Here is a 14,581-nt window from a genome sequence, read left to right as displayed (position 1 = left end):
TTCAGCCAAACTCCACTCTCCCGGAAAAATAGCCCAACGCGCTGAGTAACAAATAGCAAGCGTTTTTTTTTTTATCAAATGGTCTATTCAAGCTGGTGTCAGCTTTTGGAGCGTCTCAGAGTTGCCAAGCACGGAAACAGACCCTGCTATCTAACTTGCCACTGCTAAACAGATAACCGAAATTAATCTAACCAATATTTGCCAAAATTTGTCCCTTATCTCTCCGAACCCTTTCAGATGCCTTTGAAATGTTGTGAGCGCACCAGTCTCTGCCCCTAAATATGACAATTCATTCTGTACACACGGAAATGTCTGTGTTCAAAACAAGTGTCCCTCACATCCCCTTTAAATGTTACTGTTCTCACATTAAACCAAAGTTATCTCGCATTGAACTCAAGTACTTTGTGAAAAATTACTCCCTGACTCTTTTCTCTGTCCGTCTCCCTCATGTCTTTATAAAATTCTGTAAGGCCATTCCTCAGCCCTGAAGCTCCAGGGAAAACTGCCGAAGCCAATTCAGCTTCGTGCTATTGTCCAAACAGTGCAAACCTTGCAAACCCTTTCAAATACTTTCGAAATTGTTCCACGTTCGTTACTAAATGCGCGATCTGTCAGTGCCTGAAGTGAAGCGATGCTGAAACGCTAGTAATGAGATTTTGGCGCTTTGCTCCTTTGTGGTAGCGTGGCCGAGTGGTCTAAGGCGCTGGATTTAAGCTCCAATCTCTAACGAGTCGTGGGTTCGAATCCCACCGCTACCAGCGGTTGCTCCACTGCAAACAGCTGAACAAAGCAGAACCTCTGTAGGCTGTCTGCGTTTTCGTTGTTGTGTTTGCCGCTGCTCAGGTCAACTGAGTCTGAAAACAGTGTGAGTCCTTGCTGTCGGACTCTCCTCAACCCCTCTGCTTTCGGACATCTGCATGGCCAGTTTCTGTGTATCAAATTGTCACTGCATTTGGCTGGAAGCTTGGTGGTTCGAGCCCGCCCTTAGCACCGAACCACAATTATTTCAGTCCAAGCATTGAGACCACAAGAACTCACCCGAGTCTGCAGCTGGATGTGGCCCCAATCTCTCCAAGGCCCCGCTGCCAACAGAAAGCGGCTACTGCAGCTTCAATCAGCGGCTTCCTGCTCAGCCCTGGGACACAGCACATGGAAAATCCTTCCCCAGGAACGGCTCTTCCCGTGTGAAAGGGACAACCATTCCACTTTAAATTGGACACGGCTTCAGAGGATTGTTCCTGTTCTTGGAACGTTTCATAAACAAAACTCCTGTCTCGCAAATAAGGAGGGGGAAAAGTTGTTGGCAGGAAGAATAGAGAAAGTGTTGACTGTGAGGACTCTGTCTCGTCAGCAGATAGGCTTCCATCTTATGGGCAAGTGGAGACAGCTTTCACTCAGAAACCGAGGTGTGATCAAACACAGTCGGATCGACGTGTCCAAACCAACCCCTACACTGGGTTGCAATACTGCAAGGGGAGCAGAGAGATGGATTTCTTTAAAGGAGGGAAAGGGCCCAGCGTGAGGCTGGAACCTACGGCCCTGAGATGAAGCATCTCATGCTCTACCGACTAAAGTAGCTGGGCCTGGCTCACGATTGATGAGTGTGTGATTTCATACTGAGCATATTTCACCCGGCATTGCAATTTGCAAGAATCCAGTTCATTCCTCCCAATCACAAATGTCATCATTCACACTTTCCATTTCTCAGCTATTATTCCTTCAGAACATTATTATCGATTTAACACTTGTCTCTGGATTTAAGACTCAATATAAATATTTTCATATTTTTATCCTCATCTTTATGTCTCCGGAGTGATTCCCAGTCTCTCTGGCAGACGGTAAATCAATTGGGAAATTCCCGAAGGAAACCCAATCATTCCAGTTTCGAGTGTAAGGAATCCTATCTGCTGACGAGACAGAGTCCTCACAGTCAACACTTTCTCTATTCTTCCTGCCAACAACTTTTCCCCCTCCTTATTTGCGAGACAGGAGTTTTGTTTATGAAACGTTCCAAGAACAGGAACAATCCTCTGAAGCCGTGTCCAATTTAAAGTGGAATGGTTGTCCCTTTCACACGGGAAGAGCCGTTCCTGGGGAAGGATTTTCCATGTGCTGTGTCCCAGGGCTGAGCAGGAAGCCGCTGATTGAAGCTGCAGTAGCCGCTTTCTGTTGGCAGCGGGGCCTTGGAGAGATTGGGGCCACATCCAGCTGCAGACTCGGGTGGGTTCTTGTGGTTGCAGTGTCGGGATATGGTTGGTCTCAATGCTTGAACTGAAATTGTTGATGCTCGGTGGTAAGGTCGGGCTCGAACCACCAAACTTTCAGACAAATGCAGTGACTATTTGAGACACAGAAACTGGCCGCGAGTATGTCTGAAAGCAGAGGTCTTGAGGAGGGTCCGACAACAAGGACTCACACTGTTTTCCAAGTCAGCCTGGATCAGAGGCCTGGGCAGCTACAGCCAAAACGACGAAAACACATATGCTCCCTATGTTCTATTGCCTGCAGCAGAACAGCGCCAAACTTGGTAGCGGTGGGATTCGAACCCACGACTCGATAGAGACTGGAGCTTAAATCCAGCGCTTTAGACCACTCGGCCACGCTACCGTAAGGAGACAAGTTTCTAAAATTGTCATTACTAGTGTTTCAGCATCGCTTCCCTTCAGGCACGAACAGATCGCGCATTCAGTAACGAACGTGGAACAATTTCGAAAGTATTTGAAAGGGTTTGCAAGGTTTGCACTGTTTGGACAATAGCACGATGCTGAATAGACTTCGACAGTTTTCCCTGGAGCTTCAGGGCAGAGGAATGGCCTTACAGAATTTTAAAGTCAGGAGGCAGACGGACAGAGAAAAGAGTCAGGGAGTAATTTTTCACAAGGCACATGAGTTCAAAGCGAGATAACATTGGTTTAATGTGAGAACAGTAATATTTAAAGGGAATGTGAGGGACACTTGTTTTGAAAACAGACATTTCCGTGTGTACAGAATGAATTGTCATATTTAGTGTCAGAGACTGGTGCGCTCACAACATTTCAAAGGCATCTGAAAGGGTTCGGAGAGATAAGGGACAAATTTTGGCAAATATTGGTTAGATTAATTTCGGTTATTTGTTTAGCAGTGGCAAGTTAGATAGCAGGGTCTGTTTCCGTGCTTGGCAACTCTGAGACACTCCAGAAGCTGACACCAGCTTGAATAGGCCATTTGATAAAAAAAAAAACGCATGCTGTTTGTTACTCAGCGCGTTTGGCGATATTTCCTGGAGGGTGGAGTTTGGCCTGAAGAAAAATACCACACAAATTGTGTGACCCCCTCAGCACTCCAGCGAATCCAAATACTGACAGCTCTTAGCGTGGAACAGAAGCAAAACAGAAAAGGCGGAACCATTGCCAGACACACTGACATGCTGACTTTGAGGGAGTGCGAGTCATCCATGTCATGTACTGCTCACACACAAATGGTAGCGAGACAATTCCAAACCGTGCTTCCAAACATACTGCAGCTTTAATGCATTGTCAAGTCCCAGAAAGTGCTCAAGTAACATCCAACAAACCAGAACAACAATGAACCATGAGAAGTGAAGATGATCAATTCCATTCTTGATTAAATTGGGTCAACAATGCGCTGGTCCCTCCATCTGATGGAGAGGACCAATCCCCAGCCTCCCTGACCAGGACAGGAATGAAGGAAACCAGAGAGCTAGAACAACGTTTCACACCGTGATTGCCCACCGTTTCACCACAGCAACAAAAACCGGCGAGCAGATTCAATGTAGGATCTGGTTTCACATCAGCAATGAAATATCAATCCCCACTCACTTTCAGGGAAAACGGTGCCCACCGTAAATTGTCTGGAATATGAATCCCCAGCGCAGTCTGTTTGGGCCCCGGGTTATACTGCTGTACAGACTTTCATATGGACAAAGTCCTTTTCAAAGGGAGTGTTTGTGGATGTCCATACGACAATGGCAGCTGTTGCCCTCACTCTCACTGCCGTTCCTGTCCGTGTACGGGTTGGCATCCTCACCTTGGTCCTGGGGGTTCAGGGTACAATACTCTGCTGGAGAAAACCGGAGTGTTCTGGAGCAGAAAGATGTGGAGCTCGTGTGCCTCCTGGAATTGTCGTGCCCCAGTGATTAAGGAGATGGGTTAGTAATCCATTAATGTGTCCCCATGCAGGGTCGAAACCTGCCGACTACATCTTGAACGACCCCCTGCAGGGCACATTCTCGCTCAAACTTCTGCAAGTCAGGCCAATCATTTGATTAGACTTTGGCTGCTCGAGTTCTCAAAAAGAAATATCCCACACTCCAACCGTTATTTCTGTTTCCCTTTTCACAGATACTGCTAGACCCATCGAGCTCCTGCAGTATTCTGTGAATGTACTGCCCAGAAGTGCTGCTTTTCATTCGATTCCTTTAATCCCAGTCCCTCTGTTCACTGCCTCTGGTCAGGGGTAACACTTGGTCCTGCTCGTCAAAGTGCCCATGCCCACGGTTCCCACTCCCATCATTATAAACAGCCGCAGGAAATTGCCGGTTAACCATCTTTACCCCAAAGAGAAACTCACCAGCCTCGGGAATCTCTCCACAAAACGGGACTTCTCATCCCTGGACACGGTGTAAGACAGAGGATTGTGAAGAGATTTTGGGAAAATATCGTCAGTTGGCAGATGCACAAATGTTGAAGGCGCATCCCTTATAACACAGTTCCCAGCTTTGTGAATCTTCGGGAACTCTTTGGGAAATGGAATCAGAGGAGAATGAAGAAGGGTGAACTGTCGGGCTGAGCAGAAACAGTCAAGACACCTTCCTCTTCTTGAAGAGGACACCACATGAACTGATCGGATACATTGAAAGAATTCTCGTTCCTGTACATGAGAATACAAATCTCATCTGGACTCTAGATCAATGAAATAACTCGGGACCACACAAGACACTGGGAGGCTCGAAGGGAGATGGTCCCGGTTGGAGGAGAGCTGGTTCCCAGTGTCATGGGTGTGTCTGTAGTGGGTGGGATCAGACTGTTCCCATGTCGCCATAATGAATGTCTCAGTCTATATTCTGGCAAAGTAAAACTGATAGAGGACAGTTGACGTTCTGGGAAGGGCAGACTGAAGTGGGAAGTCAGTCACAGCCTGCTTTAGAGGATCGTGCAAGGTGTGAGGTTAGAGGTTTCAGCGCATTGGGCTGTTAAATGAAAGGTTCCCGGTTCAAGAGCCCCCAGGGCGACAGCGATGGTTGTTCTTGCTGCATCTGTTTTGGATGCTGCACTGTTTCGTGTGTCGAGTGGGGTCAGGAAAATGTTCTCCAAACGGAACCCTTTCGTGTGAGGAACCACAAAGACGGTTCTGCATTGCTTTAATGGTTCATGTAAAGAACTGTGGATTCTTGGAATCTGAAACAAAAACAGAAGCTGCTGTCCAATCTAACGGGTTTGGCAGGACCTGTGGGAGATTACCGAGTTCTGATGAAGTTTTGAAATGTTGTCTCTGATTTTCTCTGCACAGATGCTGTAAGATCTGCTGAGTTTCTCTTGCAATTCTTGTTCTTGGTTATAAATAAATGCCCGTTCCATCTGTCAGGATGATACAACCAGTCCCACCATGCACCAACATTTAACGCTTTTACAAACTGTGAAGTGATTGGATTCAAACCAACCCGATAATGATTCACTCTTCCTCAGCTCCACAATGAGAGACACCTGGAAAATGAAGAGGACAGTGTGGTTCTGTAATCGTCGATGTGTGTTTAAGGCAATGGACTTGAAATTCATTGGGCTTTACCCTCACAGCCTGGAATCCTACCGGTTACGATTCAGTAATGTCAACAAATAAAAAGGGAGATTACACCCTATCTTCATCTTTCACATACAAAACACAGGAGAAGGGAAAAAAGACATTTCAGACAGGTCGCGAATGTGGGCAATCTGCAACCCTCTGCCTTTCAGAGTGAAACATGCAGAAATCTCCAGAGAAAGTTGAGACACTATGGATTGAACAATTCCATCCCAACTTTGTTGGAACTACGAGCCAACCGTTGGAAAACGAGATGAAAACAGTCAGGGGCCAGTCTTCGACTGGTGCAGACTTGATGGGCCGAAGGGCATTTTCTGTGCTGCAGACCTCTTTGACCAGCTGCGGTGAGCTGGTCGGAGAAACTGGCGGATGGGAAGCATATGGAATGGGACTAATCCTGAGCCCTCTGTTTGTTTCCATCTGTGGGTAAATATGAGGTTGAGTTCCTCGGCGGTGTTACAACATAATGTGACCATGTCCAACTTCAGTCCCATTGTTGTGTCATTTAAGATCACAGGGAGAACCCCATTTAGATTCGCCCTGGTAACATCCGAAACGCAGGTTTATGGGAACTGGGACTAGAATAGATGGAAGTCTCATGACCCGCACTGCAGATGGGCCGAAAGGTCTTATTCACGCTTAAAAAATCGGAAGAAAGGGAGAAACTAATCTGCAGCTAAAATAATCACAGATGAAAAGACAAAAGCGGTTTCCTGATGAAAACACACAGTGCCTTTTCTTTTTGCTTTCCCTGTTCGCCTCCTGGTGAGGATTCAGTTTTCTCACTGTTGCAGCAAGTGGAGTTTTCCTCGTCCCATTAATCGTGGGGTCAGCCTTCCCGAAATAGGGAATGAAGTATGGAGCTGACAATTGATCAAGTGTTGTCCCATACTTAATGCAGAGTAACTTTAAATGAGTAGGGGTGGCACGGTGGCACGTGGCTCAGTGGTTCACACTGCTGCCTCACCGCACTAGGGTCTCAAGTTCAATTCCAGCCTCCGGCAACTCTCTGTATGGAGTTTACATATCCTCCCCGTGTCTGCGTGGGCTTCCGTCCGCAGTTCAAAGATGTGTAGTTTCGGGTGAATTGGTCATGCTGAATTGCCAAATGTATTAAGTGCATTAGCCAGAGGGAAATGGGTCTGGGTGGGTTACTGTCTGGAGGGACAGTGTCGGCCCGAAGGGCCTGTTTCCACGCGACAGTAAATCGAAACACACTGTTCGAAACTCATTCGTGGCTTAGGACGCCACTCAATGAGATAGGAATCACTGTCCATCCCTATTTACTCCAGAGATTGAGATGTTGAGTTACTTTACAGAACCCTGGAAGAACTCAAGGTACAGCCATGATACTGTTCGGGAGGGAGTTCCAGGATCTAGACGCAAAAGCACTGTCGGAGCAGCGAGATATTTCCAACTCAGAAAGGCGAGGTCCGAGATGGCTGATTTGTGGCTACAGTTCTCTCGTGTATCTGTTGCTATTGTCCTTCGAGATAGATACAAACAATCACTGGGTTGGTCTGGGTCAGTGTTCTGTGAGGAAGCAGGAGTTAGTTTTCAATAAGATAACTCACAAGAAGAGAAATAAATCTTCATTTCCTGACTGGGAATTGTATCCAGGTCTGGGTATTACAAACTCAGACTCCGAACCAGTGACCCTACTGAAGCTGACAGTAACACTTGTGACCTGATCTGTCCAGACTCTGTGTATGATCTTCACGTCATCATCTTCTTCAGCAGCAATGTTTCTCTCCCTAAGTTTCCAAACAATTCATATTGCCGCCCTGGTTTCAATGTGAAGAAAGGGGAGCTGTACTAACCTGATTTACTACAGGAAGGTACAGAACAGTTTGATACTAACAGCGGCTCGTTTTGAGGCGTTGATCTGCGGTGATGAGGCGGCCCCAATAAAGCCTTCGTTCAAATCGTCTGATTCCAAATTCCATGCTGGAAATGACCAGAGGTTTCTCGCTGAATTTGTTCAGGACCTTGACTGGAAGTGACACTAAATCCAAGTATGAAAGTACATTTCAGTGGAGTACATCATAAGACAGCGCAGTGACTGTGAATAAAATGCTGGAGACGTCCAGCAGAAGAACAGGCGACACAGAAGCAGGTACCTGAGGACAAATGTATTTGCTTTGCCATTGAAAGGCCCTGTTACACAAAGTGGATTATCTTTGCTGGGTGATCACTTTATGAATGTTGTTTCCCAGATGTCCATGTTTACATCACGTATGGAAAGGTGACCAGCGTGTGTGTGTGTGTGCATCCGGCTAGTGAAGCAATAGATAAAACATCTGACTTTGAATCAGACGATTGTAGGTTTACATCCTACATTTCTCGAGTGTAACGTGTTAGTTCAGCCAATTACATATTGTCAGTTGCTATTACCTTCGCTTCTTTCGAGCTGCAGGGATAGGATCAGTGTGTATTCAAATGGAATGTTGCTTTTGGGACTATTACAGCTCAATGTCAGACAGGTGTATGGCTGGTCCTGTTTTGTCAGGTTCCGAGGATCTGAATGGTTTGGATCAGTGTGGTTTCGAATTTAAAACTTGCATTTCGGTCTATTGTCCATTTTAAATTCCAGCTCTGCTCCACATCTCTCATTGCCTGTCAAACTGGCGAGTGTTCCACCTAAAGCTGCCTTTGTCAGAGAAGCTGTTGGGTGGAGCAGAGAGCGGAAGTTAAGCACAAGGAGCTGGTATGATCCTGAGACATCTGTTCCTCCCTGGATATGTTTCTGTGTGTCTCCCTCTGTGGGTGAAAATGAGGTTCAGGTCCTCAAGGTGGTTCCAACACAGTCTGACCATGTCAGACCTCAGTCCCATTGTCGTATCACAGTGAGAATCGCGTTGATATTTGCTCTGGAAATATCAGGACACATAAAATTTTGAGCCCAAACTAGAAACTGGGACTGGAATACATGGATGCCTGATGAGCTACAATCTACGATGGGCCGAACGGTCTCTTCCCACTCTGTGAAAGCTCGAAGGCAAGGAGGACCTAATCTGCAGCAAGACTGATCAGAAATGAAAAGGCAAAAGTGTATTCATTCTGAATAAATACAAGGGCGCCTTCTGCCTTCCCTTGTAGTCTAGTCGCCAGCATTTGGCGCTCTCACCGCCGTGACACGGGTTCTATTCCCGGTCAAGGAATGCGGGCTTTGTTCTGCACACACATTGTGGGAAGAATATTTCTGACCACTTTTCCAAAGCTGGCAGGACATCGGTTTTGTGCCAACCGTTTTAAAGTTGAACAGAAAACCAAGAGATGTAGATGTTGGAATTCTGAACCAAAAACAAGAATTGACGAGCAAACTGAATAGTCCTGACAACATCTGTGGGGAGAACCAGAGACAATGATTCACAACGACAGAACCAGATTAGTTCTTCATTTCTAGACCACAATGCCGGGATAGTGGTCAGTTTTATCGCTTGAATGAGGATAGATATCAAAATCTATTTGTTTTTAGCCAGTTAGCAGCCATGTCGGCCCGAGATCTGATTCTTTCAGGGTCTCCCTCAAGATGAGTCTCTAATTTTCTGTCTTTATCTCTGTGTATCTACCTCACCCTTTATCATATTCTTTGACCCTTTATTTGCCAATATCCCTCATTTCCCATTCCTACTCTATGAAAAGCCTGACGATCAGGGATAGTTTGAGAATGGAGCTGCTGAGAGGTTTTCTGGAACCTGGCAGGAGACTGGAAAACTTGGCTCACACTCTACGGATAATACGTCTGCCACTTGGATGTGATACAAGGGGCATTTCTTCCTCAAAATATTGTGACCCTTTCGACATTAATGTTGCATTCCTTATCCAATAGAAAAAAAAACTACAACAAAGGAGAATATGGAGGCGTTAATGATGCTGTAAAATGAATGAATGGCGACAGCAGAGAATGAGGGTGATCCACCCGTGGTTTCTGTGCCATAACCACAACATCCACGGCCTTTCTGCAGTGTCTCCTGCCTCACCTCGTTATTCCCACCAAACTTGGAATGAAGGAGGGAGAATAAAAGTCGAGGAGAAGAAGGAGTGCTTTTGCAACAGCCGCAATAAACTCCAGGATGGTGTATGGGTTAGGAAGGACAACATGCACTGCTGGAACTAACCCAGGAAAAAGGAGTGGGTTTACCAAACCATAACAGGCTCGAACTCAAACAGGATGCTGAGTCCCTTCATCAGTAACACGACACTTAATAAAAGGTGAACCTACGGGCCTTCAATACAACAAGCGGGCGCAGCTGGGATTGGACCCTATGGTCAGCTGCTTCCCAAGGAGGGGTTTGAAATAACTAAGCGACGGCCATATGTGCAGTTCCTTAACCACATGACCACAGTAACTCGGAAATACATTTCTGTATCAATATTACTCAGTGTGATTTGCAATCAAACCCCACTTTTGCAAAACCAGACATCTCACGATTGAACATTCTTCAATGCAAAGGCACATAAAAGGGCAATCTTCTCTTACATTGGCTTCAGTTCTGCAGTATACTCTGAGGAAAGGAATTCCTTCATCTGAAATAAAAACTGATTTAGCACTGAAATCTGAGAATGGTAAAACAGGTAGCGAAGTTATTCAAAACGCGGGACCAGTAAGAGTTGTATCTTTCCTTGTCTTGGTCCTTAACCGTACATTGTCCAGCAGAGCCCTGAGAAACTGCCAGCTGGCTGCCAGCTGAGTTACAAACCTGTGTGGGAAGCGAGGAGATGCGGCTCACTTATTGTTAGTAAATCAAACAGTTCTTACTTAGAGACGGACAAAAATCAGTTTCTGCACATATTCAGGGAAGGTCAAAGGCGATCTGAGATGTCAAATAGGTGCTCACTGTACATGATTGGTCTTTGTTCTCGGTATGGAAAGCTCTCCCTCTTTAGTCACATTCACGTCTCTTGTCGATGACTGAATCAGACACAAGGTCTTTCACCAGGGCTGCACTTGACTTGGATTGGTCTCCCTCCCTGTTCATACTTTGCTGAAACTCTGTGATATCAGGAAAACTAAATGGATACAATGTCATTCGGCAGCCTGTCTGTCAGTTCCTCAATTTCAGTTACAACATGGATTCAGGTTCAGACCACACGGTAATATTAGTGACTGTATGAGAGCATGAGTCAAGGAGTTCTTCTGAGGATGTGAATCTTTTCATTCCTGTTGTTGACTGAAGGAGCGGTAACCATACCTTCTCCTTGGAAACTCCAATATGTGAACTGCTCCAAACCATGACTGAGGTTTTCTGGTTTTGGGTTCCCGCAGGTTTAGAAATGCTCGGGTCTAAATGAGGCGTTTCCGAGCCGACTTTGGGATACATTAGACAGAGATGACATCAGGTAACCAGTGTTCGCTGTGACCCGAGCAAATGGGTCCTTTCCCTGTCACTGAACCAGGCTGTCTTCAGATGGAAAACAAATGCGACAGTTTTGGTGCAGAAAGGATCAGTGCCGATTACTGTACCCTTAAAATGGACGGCGGGAGAAGATCTCCAATCGACACATATCGTCGACCCGGGAGGAGGGAAACTTAGTTGAAAGTGTGGTGCTAGAAAAGCACATCCGGTCAGGCAGCATCCGAGCAGCAGGAGAACCGCCGTTTGTTTTCGGAGTGTTTCATCATCTCCAGTCCTCACTTTATCCGAGGAGAGAAACTGAACAAAGTTTGACCCAGCAATGAATCGGAATGGTATTCCTTTTCACCATGGCAGCAGATATGGGCGAGCTCATTCAAAGGCAGGTTTACTGATGAGAACAACCAGCAGGAACGCTCCATTCCCACCAACCCACCTGTCCCAAGGGAACAACTTTGCTCCTGCCTGGTTTGAACTAGAGATGTTTCGGATGTGACCCAAATGGAACAACGAGGTCCCAACTGAGTCACCGAGCCACTGCTCTTCATCCAACACTGACATTTCCGTCCTGTATAGACCAATGTGGGCCAGGGTTATTAACATGATTGAAAATAATAAAGGATATCACGGGAAAATGCTCAGGGAATACTGACAAACAGGTTGCCAGGTTTGGCCGAGTTTGGAATGTCGGGCGAGGCTGAATAGGTGCGGGTAATTTTCCCTGTAGCGCCGAGACAGAGGAATGTTCATAACTGCGCTCTTAACCAGGACGGCCAGCAGGGCTGGAGACATCGCCACATATTCACCACCACTGCGCAGTGAAATTTGAAAAGAAATTAATGCAGCAGTTATTTGGAATTATACTTCTTTTCACCACGAGAGTAGTGATGGGCGATTAAATGCAAAACAAGGTTTGCTGATGAGGCTGCAATAAAGCCCCATCGATCACCATCTGGAAAACTGTCACGATTTGGAGATGCCGTTGTTGGATTGGGGTATACAAAGTTAAAAATCACACAACAGCAGGTTATAGTCCTACAGGTTTAATTGGAAGCACACACTAGTTTTCAGAGGTGATAGTGGAGGGCTCGATCGGAACACAGAATTTATAGCAAAAATTTACAGTGTGATGTATCTGAAATTATACATTGAAAAATTGATTGTCTGTTAAGTCTTTCATCTGTTAGAATATAGTGATAGTTTCACTTCTTTCATGTGTAAATCACAAAACCTTTTTTAAAGTTGCATTCTCCGGTTAGCTGTTAATAATTGTGATAGCTAGACAATATGTTCAAGGTGTTGGCCCCCCTGTGTTCTCTATCTATGACCTGATGTTTAGATTGATTCTAATCTAAAAAGTGAGTTCACGGAGTTTTGCATGAATGCATGCAGTTTATGAGCAAAGTACAATGTAACCCTGAAAGTACAAATTCACCCCACAAAATATATGCGTGTCTGTGGGTCTTTGTCTGTGTGTGTGTGTGTCTGTCTGTCTGTCTGGGGTGGGGGTTGTGAGTGTGAGAAAGTGTATGTGTGTGTAGTGAGTGCAGAGTTATCTGAAGTCTGTGAGGGGGTGCATGTGTGAGTGTGGGAGTGTTTGTGTCTGTAAGGGCGTGTGTGGGTGTCTGCGTGCGCGTCTGTGTGTACCTGTGTCCGTGAGTATGTGAGACTGTGTGTGTAGGAATATCTGTGTGTGTGTAGTGCAGTGGTGATCACCTGTAATGTGACATGAACCCAAGGTCCCGGTTGAGGCCCTCCCTATGGGTACCGAACTTAGCTATCAGCCTCTGCTCGGCCACTTTCCTCTGCTGCCTGTCCCGAAGTCCACCTTGGAGGATGGTCACCCGAAGGTCCGAGGCTGAATGTCCTGGCCCACTGAAGTGTCCCCCAACTGGGAGGGAACCCTCCTGTCTGTTGATTGTTGTGCGGTGCCCATTCACCCGTTGTCGTAGCCTTTGCTCGGTTTCCCCAATGTACTATGTCTCCTGGCATCCTTGTCTGTAACGGATAAGATAGACAACGTTGGCTGAGTCGCATGAGCACCTGCCATGTACAAGGTGGGAGGTGTCCCCACGTGTAATAGTGGTATCTTATGTCCACAATCTGACACGTAGCAAGTATCAGGGCCCGCCGACTGCTTTCTTCAAAACAGTGAGGATCTGTGCTGGAAACATCCACCTATATTCCAAACGAGGAAGAATGTGTATCGAATAAAATCGTACACGGCAATTAATTGCCATTGCATTCCCTTTCACGACAACGGCAGGAATGGGCAGGGACATACAGAGTAAGGTTTACTGACCAGGTCAGAGAGTAACTCCCTCCACCTATGTTCACACACAAGCCGATCGTTCTTCCTGCCGGGATATTTGAAGCACCGATCCTTCCCACGGGAGGTGAAGGTGATAACTGCTCCCCCACAGAAACACAGTGGGGCCAGAGACCTGATCGAGCTGTCCCCCAGCGGTGATTGTGTTGTTCAGAACAGCTTGGGTTTGCCGTATGGGACTGAAACTCAGCTCGATCACACACAGAGACACGGTGTAACAGCCGCCAGCAGATGGGGAGGGGTTTGGGGAGGATGTAGACCCAGTCTGGGGAAAAAAAGACTGGGTCCTAAATTCAGGGGGAATGAGTGTTACAGGGAGGAGACTGGAGAATGGGATTGAGAACGGTATTAGCCATGATCCAATGGCAGAGCAGACTATGGGCTGAAAGCTCTAACCGTCATCCTATACCTTCCGGTCTCTGGTCACCTGGTATCTAAGGAATGAGAAACAGAGTTAATTGTTCATTTCCAAGTTCTCCGGTCATAAATGGGCAAAGTGAGAGATGGGACAGATCTGGTACACATTTAAAAACTGGGAAAATGGTTGGAGAGGAAAATAAAAGAGAAGCTGAGTATAAAGTTGGAAGTCAGAAGATAGTCAATAAAAAGGGAGAGTGCACAAATCCAGAGGGAGATGGACATGCAAAAAGAAACGTCACTAGTCCACAAGTCTTAACTCTCTTCCCTTCCAAAATGCGAGCAGACCTGCTGAGATTTTCCAGCAATTTCATTTGTTTGTTCTGAAACAGAAGATGGGAGTGTTCCTGGACCAATCAGCTCCCCCGTGCTCTGGGGATGTTTGACTGACCCGTTCACCCAGATCACTTCTGTCCCACTGTGAAACCTCACAATCCTACCCCACCCCCACCCCCACCCCTGTTACTGACAATAAACTCTTCATTACGTGAACCTCCATGAGAACACAAGATCATTTTCCGTGTGAATTGTGAAACGTTCAGGGAGAGTTCCCTTCGGTTTCCGTCAGAACGGTCTGAATCACTTCATTTTGGTTCAGGACCATTTGACATTGAGTGGTCACTGTCAGACCCCCCCAACAAGTAGCCATTCGTGTTGTGTGTGTCTCTGAGCACTTTGTTTG

At 46.3% G+C, this 14,581-nt stretch overlaps 2 non-coding genes across 2 annotated transcripts; one reads left to right on the top strand and one right to left on the bottom strand.

Annotated features, from left to right (window-relative positions):
• Window positions 1-676: 676 nt before the first annotated feature.
• Window positions 677-758, top strand: trnal-uaa (transfer RNA leucine (anticodon UAA)). Its single transcript has one exon. It is a non-coding gene; the product is annotated as a tRNA-Leu (tRNA).
• Window positions 759-2,525: 1,767 nt separating this feature from the next.
• trnal-uaa (transfer RNA leucine (anticodon UAA)) lies at window positions 2,526-2,607 on the bottom strand. The gene has a single exon. It is a non-coding gene; the product is annotated as a tRNA-Leu (tRNA).
• Between the last annotated feature and the right edge of the window lie 11,974 nt (window positions 2,608-14,581).

This window comes from Chiloscyllium punctatum, unplaced genomic scaffold (assembly GCF_047496795.1).
Source record: "Chiloscyllium punctatum isolate Juve2018m unplaced genomic scaffold, sChiPun1.3 scaffold_185, whole genome shotgun sequence".
NCBI lineage: Eukaryota > Metazoa > Chordata > Chondrichthyes > Orectolobiformes > Hemiscylliidae > Chiloscyllium > Chiloscyllium punctatum.
This window is presented reverse-complemented; position numbering and strand designations above follow the sequence as displayed.